This window comes from Jaculus jaculus, chromosome X, assembly GCF_020740685.1.
Source record: "Jaculus jaculus isolate mJacJac1 chromosome X, mJacJac1.mat.Y.cur, whole genome shotgun sequence".
Classification (NCBI taxonomy): domain Eukaryota; kingdom Metazoa; phylum Chordata; class Mammalia; order Rodentia; family Dipodidae; genus Jaculus; species Jaculus jaculus.
In genome coordinates this window covers 120,170,645-120,186,922 of record NC_059125.1, presented here as the reverse complement: position 1 = coordinate 120,186,922, position 16,278 = coordinate 120,170,645, and the positions used below count along the sequence as shown (strand labels likewise).

Sequence of the window (16,278 nt, the reverse complement as noted above, 5' to 3'; positions counted from 1 at the left end):
GCTAACGTGGGTCCTGGGGAATCGAGCCTTGAACCAGAGTCCTTAGGCTTCACAGGCAAGCGCTTAACTGCTAAGCCATCTCTCCAGCCCATATGTTACATTTTTTAAAAATATATTTCACTAGTGAAGATATTCAACAGTGGACACTGCAAGCCTTATATTTGGCCAGCTGGGCCAAACGAACCAACGGGTGCAATAGTGGCACATCTGTTATGGGGAAACCAACCACCTTCTAATTGGACTGAAGGCTGGCTCCATTGGAAGTAATGTACCCCAGATACTGAAAACCTACAACAAGGGTAGTCATGAGTCCTAGGGGAATGACATCTGCTGCTGTCTGGCTAAATGTATATACTATGCTCACCAAACTACCCAGTAAGCACTTTTCTTAATGATCATATACCCATATAATATTAATGCTACTCTCACTTCAGGTTAGAGAACCTTCCCTTTTCAGATGGCAATGACCTTAGGATGACTCAGAAGATACCATGGTGCTGAGAAGAAGTGACAGGAGTGCTCAGCACTGCAATGTCTCTATCACACCTTCCAAGGCCCAGGGTCCATTGCGGAAGAGGTGGCAGAAAGAATGTAAGAGCGAATGGAAGGGTAGGACTCCTTACAACGTGCTCCTCCAGACATAAATGGCCTGGATATCCATGACCTCACAAGACCATAATAATAGGAAGAAAAGAACATGACATCAAAATGAAAGAGACTGATTGAGAGGGGGAAGAGGATATGATGGAGAGTGGCGTTTCAAAGGGGAAAGTAGGGGGAGGGAGGGAATTACCATGATATATTGTTTACAATTATGGAAGTTATCTACACACACACACACACACACATATGTATCTCCAGAAAAAAAAAAAAATATTGCAGAGTCTGGGGAGCTGGCTGAGCAAGTACAAGTACAAGCATGAAGACCTGAGTTCAATTTCCAGCACTCAAAAAAAAAAAATAATAACAATAAACAAGGCTTGGCCACACATGCCTGTAAACCCAGTCCTGTAGGGGGTGAGGTGGAAACAGAGCTCAATGGGCTCACTGGTTATCCAGGTGAACTTTGCCTGCAAAGCCAAAGGACCTCAGTTCGATTCCCCAGAACCCAAGTAAGCCAGATGCACAAGGTGATGAATGTGTCTGGATTTTGCTTTCAGTGACTAGAGGCCCTGGCACACCCATTCCCTCTCTGTCTGCCTCTTTCTCTCTCGTTCTCTCAAATAAATAAATAAGTTTTAGTCTAAGCCAGGCATGGTGGCACATGCCTTTAATCCCAGCACTTAAGAAGAAGGAGTAGGAGGATCACTGTGAGTTCAAGGGCAGTCTAGGGCTACAGAGTTAGTGCCAGGTCAGCCTGGGCTCTAGTGAGTCCCTACCTCAAAAAAAAAAATGTTTATATATAAATGTATACATATAGTCTATAGAGAAGAAAAACTAATATTAACAGAGTAAAAGATAAAAAGACATATTTTCTCAATTAGTTGAATACAATATTGAACAATACTTTTTCCCTGTGAGTAAAAAAAAAACAAATTCAACAAACTAGGGCTGGTGAGATGCCTCAACAGTTAAAGGCACGTGCTTTCAAGGGTTCAACTTCCCCACTAGTCACGAAAAGCCAGACTCACAAAATGGGGCATGTGTCTGGAGATTGCATACACTGCCAAGATTCCCTCCTGCCTCCCTCTCTGTCTCAAATATTTTTTTCAATCAACAAACTAGCAGTATAAGGAATCTGCAGTTACATAATAAATGATATTTATGACAAAACTACAGCTAACATCATTATATCAGTTACCTCTCATTGCTGGGACAAGACACCCAAACAAAGAAACAAAAACACCCAAAAAACAACAACAACAAAAAAAGCACCTGAGAGAAAAGGAATTATTTCATGCTTACAGTTTTAGAGGAGGAGTCACCATGTTGGAGGAAGCTGGCTCACTTTATCATTCATCAGAGCAAAAAAAAACCAGCAAGAGCAACTGGCTCTAAACACACACAGAAGACTAGACGCATTCCTGCCAAAGTCTATTCACAGCAATACACTTCCTATAGCAAGGATTTACCCTCTCTAAAGACTACAAGCTGAGACTGAGTAGGAAGCTTAAACACCAACACCTGAGGCTATAGAGGATATTTACATTCAAAGTTCCACAATCATCACAAGGGTAAAAGGGCTGAAAGGCTTTCCTTTGACATCATAAACAAGCCAAGGATGTTCACTTTCACTACTAGTATTCAATTCAACTAGTGTTTGAAGCCTCAGCCAGGGCAACTAAACAAGTCATTTGAATCAGAAAGAAAAAAAGTAAAATTATCTGTTATTGTGCTGAAGAAGAAATTAAACAATTCCATCCTCAATAACATAAAAACAACAAAATAATTACGAATAAACACAACTAACGAGTAAAAGACTTAGACAATGAAAACGATAAAATACTGCTGACATACAAATATGGAGAATTACAGCCCATGCTAATGGATTATAAATCCGCAATACCCAATATGACTCTGAAACAAAATTGAGGATCTGTTGGTCCTCCAAAGTCCTCTGATCTCTCTCTCTCTCTCTCAGAGAGAAAAATTAAACTCAACTTTTAGAAGAGGAGGCCTGGACCCTACTTCAAAAAATCAAATAAATAACTACTTATTAGCATATATGTGTGTGTGTGTGTGTGTATGCCACTCCCCCATCTTTCTCTCTCTCAAATAAAAATTTTAAAAGACAGGCTGGAGAGATTGCTTAGTGGTTAAGGCATCTGCCTGCAAAGCCTAATGACCTGAGTTCAACTCCCCAGTAGCCACATAAAGCGAGCTGAACAGTGGTACATGAACTGGAGTTCTTTTGCAAATGCTGACGGCCCTGACGTGCCAATTTTCTCTTTCTCTCGCTCCTCCAGCCACCCCACCCCCCCCGCGCAAATAAAAAAAAAATTAGGCCAGGTGTGCTGGCGAACGCCCTTAATTCCAGCACTCAAGAGGTAGAGGTAGAGGTAGGACTATCACCTTAAATTCGAAGCCACCCTGAGAGTACATAGTGAATTCCAGGTCAGCCTGGACTAGAGCAAGACACTACCTCAAAAATAAATAAAAACAAGCTGTGTGTGGCGCACAAGCCTTTAATCCCAGAACTCCTGTTCAAGGTCAGCCTGAAACTCTACTTAAAAAAAGAAACGAGAAAGGAAGAGGGGAGGATACTTAATAGGTTGATATTGTATATATGTAATTACAATGATTGTAATGGGGAGGTAATATGATGGAGAATGGAATTTCAAATGGGAAAGTGTGGGGGTGGGGAGGGAGGGAATTACCATGGGATATATTTTATAATCATGGAAAATGTTATAAAAATTTTAAAAAAAATAAACAAAAAAAATTTTCAAAAAAGAAAAAGAAACGAGCTGGGCATGGTTGTGCACACCTTTTTTAAACCCAGCAGAGGTAGGAGGACCACCATGAGTTCCAGGCCACCCTGAGACCCTACCTTCAAAAACAAAAGAAAGAAAAGAGGGGAAAGGAAGGGAGAGAAAGGGGGAAAGGAGGATTGCTGTGAGTTCGAGGCCACCCCGAGACTACATACTGAACTCAAGTCAGCCTAGAGTACAGTAAGACCCTACTTCGAAAAACCAAATAAATAAATAACAACTTATTAGCATGGATATGGAGAAATTAGAACCCCTGTGCTAGAGGGATTGCAAAATATTGCTGGTTTAGTTATTTTTTTTAATTTTTTTTAAATTTATTTGAGAGCGACAGACACAGCGAGAAAGACAGATAGAGGGAGAGAGAGAGAATGGGCGCGCCAGGGCTTCCAGCCTCTGCAAACGAACTCCAGACGCGTGCGCCCCCTTGTGCATCTGGCTAACGTGGGACCTGAGGAACCGAGCCTCAAACCGGGGTCCTTAGGCTTCACAGGCAAGCGCTTAACCGCTAAACCATCTCTCCAGCCCCAAAATATTGCCAGTTTAGTTATTTTTAATGGTGTAAGTCAATACTGTGAAATATGCTTACACTGTTAGGAAATAGATTTTTAGAATTTTTTGTTTTGTAATCCGTAACTCATTTCCCATTAAATAATTTCCTTTTCTCCTTTCCCTCATCCCTGGTAACTACCATTCTGCTTCCTATTTATATAAATTTTACTATTTCAAATACCTTATAAGTGGAATTATGCATTGTTTGCCTGACTGGCTAATTTCACTTAGCATGCCTGTAGAGTTCATGCTATAGTTTCCTTTTAGATTATATAGTGAATATTCTACTATATGTTTACACCACAATTTGCTTATCCATTCATCTGTGTATGGACATTTGGGTTACCTCTTCACTATTGTGAATAGTGTTGCTGAGAATGTGAGCATTCAAGTGCTTACTGGAAAGGTCTCTGTAACTCAGACAACTCTACTGTAACATCCCAATGCTGGCATTACAGACGTGAGCTACCACACCCCACAGCCACTTTCTACACTTGCGAATGTACTCAGAAGTGGCACTACTGCATCATATGGTAGTTCTGGTTCATATTTTAAAATATTTTTTTCTTTATTTACAAGCAGACAGAGATAGGAGAGAACAGGTATGCCAGGACCTCCAGCTGCTGTAAACAAACCTCAAATGCATGTGCCACTTTGGGCATCTGGCTTTACATAAGTACTGGGGAATCTAACCAAAGTCCTTGGGCTTTACAGGCAAGTGCCTTAACTGCTGAGCCATCTCCCCAGGCCTAAAAGGTTAAGGTGTTTACCTGCAAAGCCAAAGGATACTGGTTCGATTGTCCAGGACCCACATAAACCAGATGCACAAGGGGGCTGGAGGTCCTGGCACGCCCATTCTCTCCCTCTCTTTCTCTGCCTCTCTTTTTCTCTTTCAAATAAATAAATAAAAATATATTAAAGAAAGAAAGAAAGAGAGAGAGGGGAAAGAGAAAATTGCCGAGCATGGTGGTGCACGCCTTTAATCCCAGCACTGAAGAGGCAGAGAGAGAAGGATCACTGAAGAGTAAATGGGCATACCAGAGCCTCTAGCCACTGCAAAGGAACTCCACACAAATGTGCCACCCTGTGCATGTGGCTATATGTGGATACTGCAGAATCAAACTCTGGTCCTTAGGCTTTGCAGACAAGTGTCTTAACCACTGGCCTATCTCCCTAGCCCCTGCTGATTTTTCTTTTTGGTTCTTTTGAGGTAGGGTCTGACTCTACCTCAGGCTGACCTGGAACTCTGTAGTCACAGGTTGGAACTCTCAGTGACCCTCCTACCTGTGCCTCCCAAATACTGCATTAAAGGCGCATGCCCATCAGTAGTTTCCTGTAATCCCAGCACTAGTGAGGCACAGATAGGAGGACTGCTATGAGTTCAAGGCTAACCTGAGACTACATAGTGAATTCCAGGCCAGCCTGGGCTAGACTGAGACCCTACCTCAAAAAAAAAAAAAAGGTGGGCTGGAGAGATGGCTTAGTGATTAAGCACTTGCCTGTGAAGCCTAAGGACCCTGGTTCAAGGCTCGACTACTCCCTAGGACCCACATTAGGCAGATGTACAAGGAGGTGCACGTGTCTGGAATTCATTTCAGTGACTGGAGGCCCTGGCATGCCCATTCTCTCTCCCTCTCTCTATCTGCCTCTTTCTCTCTGTGTCGCTCTCAAATAAGTAAATAAAAAATAAAAAAAAATTTTTTAAAAAGGTAACAAACAAAACTAGTTAGGAATGGTAGCATGGGCCCATAATCCCAACCCTTGGGAGGCAAAGGCAGGACAATTACAAGTCTTGATACCAACCTAGGCTACATAGCAAGACCCAATAGTTAAATGCCAGGGACTTGGCATAAATGACACACCCCTGTAATCCCAGGATTCAGTGAATTGAGGCAGGACTATTGAGAATTTCAGGTGAACCTGGGATGCACAGCAAACTCTCTCAAAACCACCACAACAAAAAGATAATTCAAGCTGGGCGTGGCAGCACACGCCTTTAATCCCAGCACTCAGGAGGCAGAGGTACGAGGACTGTCATGAGTTTGAGGCCACCCTGAGACTCCATAGTGAATTCCAGGTCAGCCTAGGCTAGAGTGAGACACTACCTCAGGAAACCCCCCCAAAAATAATAATAATAATTCAGTAAGAAGAGGTATTAAAATACTGTTAATATGTGGTTAGATTACTACGTCTAAACAGTACCAAGGAGTCCCCACTTTGTCCTGTAACCTAGTACATTTTCAGTGTCTTTCTATGCCCATGAGTATATTACATCTGTTTTAGTATGCCACGCAAACAAACTGACTCCCAATCTCAAACCCAAGATGACTGTATTTTTAAAACATCCCTGGAACACCCGAATGCAAACTTTTTCTAAACCCCATGAATACATTAAAGCATCCTGCAGAGGCTGGAGAGGTGGTAAATGCCAAATGAGCCTGAAGACCCAAGTTGGGATCCCTAGTATCCAGGAAAATATCAGATGTGGTAGCATGCCTGTAATCCCAGATCTAGAGAAGTACATGTAGGTAATCTAGCTGAATTGGTTAGCTCTATGTTCAGTGAGTGACTCCATTTCAAAGTAAAAAGTTGGGAATGAATAATAAGGGCACTTGAAATCAACATCTGGCTTGCATAGACACGTGCACCCACACACATATGCATGCATACAACAAACATGCCCAAAACAGAAAACAATCTACAAAATATCCTCAAAAGGACTATCACCATGCAAAGAAAAGCAGCAAAATAATTGCTCAGCAAACATTTAAGGTTTCAATAATGTATTATTTGAAACACACACATACTAGAACTAATGGTTCTATATTTTGGATAGACCTAAAAGTATACTGCAGAGAACTTCAAGTTGCAATTATAGAAAGATGCATAGTTATGTTATTGTAATTCCGACATTATGACACTATTTGTTGTACCAACAGTTTGTTTGCTAAGTCACTGGTCAGGAAAGAAACATCGCAATTACAATTTTAAACAGAAAAACAAGTGTTGTGTAATGATCTACTTCACAAAAATCCATGTACCAAATAAGGTAGCAAAACCAAAGACCATCTCATCTGATTCCATGGTGTTACTTTGGTAAAAGTAATCAAAATATTCTTTACATTAATTATGAACATTCTGGGACTGGAGAGATGGCTCAGCTGTCAAAGGCACTTGCTTACAAATGCCTGCAACCCCGGGTTCAATTCTCTAGCATCCACCTAAAACCAGAAGTACAAAGTGGCACACACATCTGGAGTTCCTCTGCAGTGGCAAGAGGTACTGCCATGCCCATTTGCCCATTCTCTTTCTCCTTGCAAATAAAAAAATATATTTTCAACAAAACAAAGAACATTCTCTACCTCCTGTCCACCATTGATTGTACTCATCTTACATTAATAAATCCTAAGAAAAAGAAAAGCTTTACTTCTCTAATTATATCATGCAATTATTGATATCTGCCACATGCCACTTATGTATCATTATTTGGTTAAGAGAGAATGAGTTTGTTTGTTTGTGCAAGAAGCATCAGGGGCAGCAAAGGAACTCCAGCCATGTGCACCTTCACATTTCTGGCTTTAGGTGGATACTGTAGAATTGAGCACAGGTGGGTCTTTGCAAGCAAGTGCCTTTAACCACTGAGCTGTCTCCCAGTCACATGTATCATTTTCTTGAGTTCTTCTTTACACCTCCATGCACATTAATGCCATGTAACCTGCTTTGGCCAACCATAACAGTTAACTATTTTGTGATGGTTAATCTTAATTGTCAACTTGATTGGATAGAGAAGTGCCCAAATTACTGAATCATACTTCTGGACGAGTATGTGAAGCCATTCCAGAAATAAATAACTAAGGAGGGGAAGGCCTAACATGAATGTGAGAGGCACCACCCCATAGGCTGGGGGCCCAGATGGAATATAAAAGGAAAAAGGATAGGCTGGAGTGATGACTCAGTGATTAAAGGCACTTGTTGCAAAGTCCAAGTTTGATTCTCCAGATCCAAAGTAAAGCCAGATGCTTACAGTGGCACATACATCTGGAGTTTGTTTTCAGTGGCAAGAGACCCTGGCATACCCATATACTCATAATCTCCCTTCTCTCATAAATAAATATTTTTAAAGGGGGAGGAGGAGAAAGCCTACTAGAACAGGCTTTCCCTCTGCTGCCTGGTTTCCATGAAGTGGGCTGCTGTACTCCACTATGTCCCTCCTACTATGAAGTACTTAAGTTTTGGACACTAAGCAAAAACAACAAAAAAAAAATCTTTTCTCCCTTATTTATGTGAGGTATTTTGTCATGGGAAAAAGTAATGAACACATATGTACCCAACTACTTTTCATCTGTACACTTCTGTGCCTAAATTTACAGAGCAACAAGGTTTATTCACTGCTATACACTCCTTAATTTAGTGATTAGAAAACCAACTATGTTACAAAGATCACAACTTTATCAGGAAGTAGCTCACAAGTCAGCATGGCAGGATCAACTCTCATTCCACTTTATAAAAGCATCAGCAAGTAATTTACATCCATGTGTTATGTCTATAGCTCATTAAAAAGTATCGCCAACATCTAAGATGTTTTTGATGCAGGGTCTCACTCTAGCCCAAGCTGACATGGAACTCACTCTGTAGCACCAGTCTGTCTGCCCTTGAACTCATAGCAATCCTACCAATTAGCCTCGCAAATGCTGGGATTAAAGCCGTGCACCACCACATCTGGCCAACACTAAAGATATTCTCCTAAATCTAGCATTTTCTATCAGTTTATATGAAATTATGTTATTAATCTGCTCTTTCACACAGGAAAGGCTTGAAAAGAAAAGTGTGGGGGCGCGTGTAGAAGTAATTGGTTTTCTGTATTGAAAAGTGTGTAGTGGCTTGGAGATGTAATTCAGGGGTAATACACTGCCTAAATGCACAAGGCTCTGAGTTTGATCCACAGCACCACCAAAAGTTTATGATGGCCTGTAAGAGATAGGAGATGATAAAATGAATGTAAGAAGCAGGAGACTATGGAAGACTTCCCTGTATACCTTTCTGTATCATTTTAATTTTTGAAGTAGAAAAATAAATTACTCCTTCAACAAATGAAATTGAAATGCATTTAATCATGTATTATCTCAAGTGAAATTAGAATACTAACATTTTCCTTATCCTCGCAAGGATAAGGCCAGCAATAAGAAAGTTAGGCTGGGGATGTGGGTTAGTGGTAGATGACATGCCTAGCATTTGTTGGGCCCTGGGTTTGATCTACAACACAAGGAAAGAAAAGTCAAGCTTCATACTACAGTTTTCTAATAATGTTGATTCTCTTCTTCGAATGCACATACTGTATGCTGTAAAAGAAACCAAATAAATAACTGCTAATGATACTAAGAATAAAGGATTGAGCCTGTGGATGCAGCTCAATGGTAGAATATTTGCCTAGCATGCTTGAGGTCTCAGGTTTAATCCCAAGCATCACAAGAAATAAAAGAAAATCAAGATTTATGTATAAAAGAGATAGCAAGTAAACTTTCTGAACTATATGCTAAAATATAAGAGGGAAATGGAAACTAAAGCAACGCTATCACTATACCTATCATATTTACCAAAATTAAACAGAAACTTTGGGGCTAGAGAGATCTTAAAGGTTAAGGCATTTGCCTGCGAAGCCAAAGGACTCAGGTTTGATTCCCCAGGACCCACGTAAGCTAGATGCACATGTGGCTAGAGTTTGTTTACAGCAGCTGAAGGCTCTGGCACACCCACTCTATCTCTCCCTCCATCTTTCTCTCTCTCTCCCTCCACCCCCTCAAATAAATAAAATACAAACAAATGAAATTTTTTTTAAATACTCTATTTTTTTGAATTTATTTTTATTTTTATTTTTTTTAATTTTTTTGTTTATTTATTTATTTGAGAGAGACAGAGAGAGAGAGAGAGAATAGGTGCGCCAGGGCCTCCAGCCACTGCAAACGAACTCGAGACGTGTGCACCCCTTGTGCATCTGGCTAACGTGGGTCCTGGGGAATCGAGGCTCGAACCAGGGTCCTTAGGCTTCACAGGCAAGCACTGAACCACTAAGCCATCTCTCCAGCCCCTAAATAAATGAAATTTTTAAAGTAACTTCAAATACCAGAAAACATTCAGAGAAACTGAACCTAATATACTTCTGTTATGAATGTAAAATTGTAGGACCACTCTTGCAAAGAACTTAGATGTTTCTTAAAAACTATATATGCATTTACTATAGCAACAAACAACCTTACTTCTAAGCACTGATTCAGAGAAATGAAATCTATTTCCATACAAAACTGCGTACATAAACGTTCACAGAAGCTCTATTTGTAATAGCCAAAATATGGAAGCAATTGTTACAGGATGAATATTTTATTCCCCCCCCCTTTTTTTTGAGGTAGGGTCTCACTCTAGCCCAGGCTTACCTGGAACTCATTCTGTAGTTCCAGGATGGCCTAGGTCTCAAAGTGATCCTCCTATCTCTGCCTCCCAAGTTCTGAGTTAAAGGCATGTGCCATCATGCCCCGGCTCCCTCAAAAATTCTTATGGAATGTCAGAGTACACAAAGATGGGGAAGGAGTAGTACCAACTTCTGGTCTTCATTCATCTGGGCTATAAACACTGCTTTAAGAATTGATACATGCCAGGTTGGTGACCCACACCTTTAATCCCAGCACTCAGGGGGCAGAGGTAGGAGAATCACCATGAGTTCAAGGCCACCCTGAGAATACATTGTGAATTCCAGGTCAACCTGGGCTAGAGCAAGACCCCTACCTTAAAAAGCCAAAAAAAAAAGCCAAAAAAATGAAAAAAAAAGAGAATTATGTGCAAAGCCCTAACTTCTAATACATCAGACTATGACATTATGTGGAATAGGATATTCTCTACAGAAGTTACCAAATTAAAATGAGGTCATTAGTGGGGCCTAATGAAATGAGTAGTGAGTGTTTGTTTGACCCCTCCCACAGAGGTAGGGTCTCACTCTAACTCAGGCTGACCTGGAATACACCATGTAGTCTCAGGATTGCCCTCATGAGAGTTCTTATTAAAAAGAAATTGTGATAGCCAGGTGTAGTGGCGCACACCTTTAATCCCAGCACTCACATGGGAGGCAGAAGTAGAAGAATCGCCTTGAGTTCAAGGCCACACTGAGACTACATAGTAAATTCCAGCTCAACCTGGGCTAGAGCAAAAGCCTACCTCAAAAAAAAGGAAATTGTGGGGCTAAGGAAAGAGATTACTTGCCAAGTAAGCATGAAGGCCTGATTTTGATCTCCAGCACACATGTTAAAAGCTGGGAGCAGTCACGCACACCTGTAACCCCAAGTACTGAAGGGGGCAGACAGGAGACTCACTAATCAGCTAGTGTGACCAAAAACACAGCAGATCCAGATTCAATGAGACTGTCTTAAGAAAATATCACAAAAGGGTACTTAACATTCTCCTTTGGTTTCTATATGCATGCACACAGAGCATATACATCTTCACACACATGCATTAACTATATGCACACTACACTCATATGCGTACATACCACATGAAAATTCTAAAAAATGAAATTTAAGAGATTAGACATGCACACAAGGAAAGCACTACCAGAAAGGTCTTGTCACATTAATTATAAACACTTCAGAAATAAAAAAGAAAATTATTACAGTCTACAAACCAAGAAACACCAAAATTTGAAGCACACACCAGAAACTAGGAGACAAGAGATGAGCACAGTACTCACTGAGAAGGAGCCAATTCGACCAACACCTTGATATTGGAGTTCTGTCTGCCAAAATGAATGTCGAAAGTTTAAGCAGCCCAATTTGTAATAATTTGTAAAGGAATCCTTAAAAATTCATTTAAGGGCTATAGAGATAGCTCAGCAGTTAAGGTGCTTGCTGGCAAAAGCTAAGGAACCAGGTTGGATGACCCAGTACCCACATAAAAAGCCAGATGAACAAGATGGCACATGCCTCTGGAGTTCATTTGCAGTGGCTAGAGGCCCTAGTGTGCCCATTCTCTCTATCTGCCTCTCTCATTCTCTCTCAAATAAGTAAAATATTTTTAAGTTTGTTTGTTTTTTAAACTCAGGTGGGTGTGGTGGCACATGCCTTTAATCCCAGCACTTGGGGGGACAGAGGTGGGTAGATCACTCTGAGTTCAAGGCCACCCTGAGACTACATAGTAAATTCCAGGTCAGCCTGGGTTAGAGTGAGACCCTACCTGGGGGGGGGGGGGGGGCGCTCATCCAAACTGTAGATCTAATTTTAGAATACATCTGAGTAAAATAAAAGAATGAAATGCTGGAATGTAACCATCTAGATAAAATGTAAAAGATTTATGCCAAGTGATAAAATAATCTCAAACCAGACATGGTGCCACATGCCTTTAATCTCAGCACTCAGGAGGCAGAGACAGGAGGATAGCTGTGAGTTCAAGAGCAGTTTGAGAACACATAGTGAATTCTAGGTCACCCAGGGCCTCTAAAAGGAAACCCTACCTTGAAAAACAAACAAAAGTCTTGCTATGTTATGTACCTCTGACTGGCCTCAGCACCCTGAGGGCTGGGATTACAGGTGTTTTCCAGGTCTTGAAATTTTATTTAAGGGTGATGTTACCATTGGTAGGCAATGAGTTAAGAATATTCAGCACCTTGTCAGGCGTGGTGGTATATGCCCATAAACTCAGCATCTGGGAAAGGGAGGCAGGAGAAGCAGGAGCTCAAGGTCACCTTTGACTACACAGACCTTGTCTCAAAAAAGAAAAAGAAGAATGCAAAAGAAAGGGTAGGAGAAGAAGGGCGTGGTGGCACACGCTGCCAGCACTCGGTAGGCAGAGGTAGAAGGATCGCCTGAGTTCAAGGCTACCCTGAGACTACACAGTGATTTGAGATCAGCCTGGGATAGAGCAAGACACTACCTTTGAAAAACAAAAAGAAAAAGGAAAAAGAAAAGGGGCTGGAGAAGCTGGGCATGGTGGCTCACGCCTTTAATCCCAGCCTAGACTAGATGAGACCCTACCTTGAAAACCCCAAAAGAAAAGGGGGGGCCTGGAGAGATGGCTTAGCGATTAAGGTGTTTGCCTGCAAAGTCAAAGAATAGTTGATTCCCCGGGACTCACGTAAGCCAGATGCACAATGTGGCACATGCATCTGGAGTTTGTTTGCAGTAGTTGGAGGTCCTGGCACCGTCCCCCCCTCTGCCTCTTTCTCTCTCTCAAATAAATAAATGAAATTAAAAAAAAGAAAAAAGAAAGGGGAAGAGAAAAAAATGACCTCAAAATAGAAGAGACTACTTAGAAGGATGAGATTCAGTACAGGCGGCATTGGGGAGAGGGAAAAAAGAAAGTGGTGGGAAGGGATTATGATCATGGTATCGTGTCTAATAAGCATAAGGAAGTTGTTAACAAAAAAGCTGAAAAATATCAAAAAAGATGGCATGAAAGTGGAAGGGAGTGTGATCCTAGTTTTGCAACTTTCTATAAATCTATTATTACTAGAATAAAATGAAAAATAACAGAGCTTTAAAATTTTTAGTAGAATATGCAAGAAGAGTGGTAACAAGATCTAAACAGATATTTATATACCCATGCTCATAACACTACTAGTCATAAGAGCAAAAAGGTATAATCAATTCAAGTGTCTGTGCAGTGCACATTCCATCAATGAATTTTTATTTAGCCTTGTAATGGAAGTAAATCTGAGCTGGGATATATTTCACTGGTAGCATATTTATTTAGCATAAACAATGCCCTGGTTCAATTCCTAGCACTTCCAAAAAAACAGCTCAGAAATTCTGACATACTTTATAAGATTCAACCTGTTAAGATGTTGAGTTACATGAAATAAGTCAGTCATAAAAGGAACAAGAGTTTTCTACTTCCACTGACACAAAATATACCTGAGATAACTATATGCATCAAACACAAAAGATAAAGTAGATGGGGTTGATAAAGTTGGGAATGATGAAAATGAAAACTTACTGACATGGAAAGATGAAATGAACTGGGGGAGGGGGGACTTACTTTAATTTATATTTTCTAATGTGCTACCTTATTTGGGATGCTTTTTTTTTTTTTTTTTTTTTTTTTTTTTTTTTTTTTTTTTCCCGAGGTAGGGTTTCACTCTAGTCCAGGCTGACCTGGAATTCACTCTGTAGTCTCAGGTTGGCCTAGAACTCACAACGATCCTCCTACCTCTGCCTCCCAAGTGCTGGGGTTAAAGGCACGTGCTACCATACCAGGCTTTATCTATCTTTTTTAATGTTCTACAATGCACACATACAACTATTTTTTTTTTTTTTAGGTGGGGTCTGGCTCTAGTGAAGGCTGACCTGAAATTCACTATGTAGTCTCAGGCTGGCTCAAATTCACAATGATCCTCCTACCTCTTTCTCCCAAGTGCTGGGACTTAAAAGTATATGCCATTTTTATAATATTTATTTTGTATGCATCTTCCAAAAGCACATAAGAGTCTCAATCCACTAATCAGAAAAATACAATCAAGATAGAATAAGATCATAGTTCATATATGTTAGAATGGCCAAATCATCAGTAAGTAAATAACAAATGGTGGTGAGAAAGCAGAACACTCTTGAATTGCTGGTGGGAAAGTAAAATGGTGTAGGTTCTATGAACAACAATACCACTGTTCCAAATGGACCCAAAACTCTGAAACTGTTAGAGGAAAATGTAGGGGAAACACTTCAACATATTGGCATAGGCAGCAACTTTCTGACTATAACCCCAGTTGCTCAAAAAGAAAAACCAACCACTGGGACCACATGAAATTAAAAAATATTTTATACAGCAAAGGACACTGAATTGAGCAAAGAGACAACCTACAAAATGGAATAAAATCTTGCCAGCTATACATATGCCAAGGATTAATATCCAGGATATACAAAGAATACAAAAAAAAAAAAAAACTAAATAAGAAATCAAACAACCCATTTTAAAAAAAATGGGCCATGAAACTATAGAGTTCTCAAAAGAATACATATGGCTTATAAATATCTTAAAAACATGTTCTATATCCTTATCAGGAAAATAAAAATTAAAACTATTATGAGATTCCTGTCAGAATGACTACCACTAAGAAAATATATGACAATAACTGCTGGCAAGGATATGGAAAAAAAAGGAACCCTTCTATACTGTTGGTGGGAATGTAATCTGGTACAGCCACTGTGGAAATCAGTGTGGAGGTTCCTGAGAAAGCTAAAAATAGATTTGCCATATATGACCCAGCTATACTACTCCTAGGCATATATCCTAAGGACTGGTCTCACTACCTTAGAGATACTTGCACATCCATGCTTATTGCTGCTCTACTCACAATAGCTCTCATGTTCTCTTACATATGTGGATCCTACATACAAAGGTTTACACTTCTATGTGAGTTGGAGTAAAATTCAATAGCTGAGGCCAGTAAGCTAGAAAGGAGCTCTAAGGGAGGGAGAAGAGATGAGGACTTAAGGAGAGAGTATTGTATGTATATATGTAAGTAGATGAACAGATTACTGGGGACACAATGCCCTAAGTGAAGTCAGGAGAGAAGGGATGGAGTAGCCAGGTATGGTGGTACACCCCTTTAATCACAGCATTCATGAGGCAGAGGTAGAAGGATCACTGTGAGTTCAAGGCCACCCTGGAGAGTACAGAGTGAATTCCAGGTCAGTCTGCACTAGATTGAGACCCTACCTCAAAAGGGGGGGGGGGCTGGACAGATGACTTAGCGGTTAAGCGCTTGCCTGTGAAGCCTAAGGACCTCAGTTCAAGGCTCGATTCCCCAGGACCCACCTAAGCCAGATGCACAAGTTGATGCATACATCTGGAGTTCATTTGCAGTGGCTGGAGGCCTTGTGCCCATTCATTCACTCCCTACCCCCTCCCTCTACCCCCCGTCTGTTGTTCTCAAATAAATAAATAAAAATAAGCAAAAACTTTAAAAAACAAACGGATGGAATAAAGGAAGGGTTGGGGAGGGTTAATCAAAATTTAAGATGTTATGCCGGGCATGGTGGCACACACCTTTAACACCAGTACTTTGGAGGCAGAAGTAGGAGGATCACCGAGAGTTCCAGGCCACCTTGAGACTACATCGTGAAACCCTATCTTGAAAAATCCACAAAATAGGATAATGAAGATGTGGCACATATATACAATGGAGTTCTACTCAGCGGTAAAGAAAAATGAAGTTATGAAATTTGCAGAAAAATGGATGGATCTGGAAAGTATTATACTAAGTGAGGTAACCCAGGCCCAGAAAGCCAAGCACCACATGTTCTCTCTCATATGTGGATCC

The 16,278-nt window shown here is 40.6% G+C and overlaps 1 protein-coding gene across 9 annotated transcripts in view; it reads right to left on the bottom strand.

Moving 5' to 3' along the window:
• The window catches only part of Stag2 (stromal antigen 2), a 194,641-nt gene that overhangs the window by 124,264 nt on the left and 54,099 nt on the right, over window positions 1-16,278 (bottom strand). Inside the window, exon 1 of one of the 9 annotated variants that reach the window (XM_045140059.1) lies at window positions 11,716-11,732. The exons of the other annotated variants lie outside the window; for them this stretch is intronic. The gene's annotated coding sequence lies outside the window, so the exon portion shown is untranslated. Of the gene's footprint in view, window positions 1-11,715; window positions 11,733-16,278 lie in introns of those variants that run through there. 9 annotated transcript variants of the gene reach the window in all.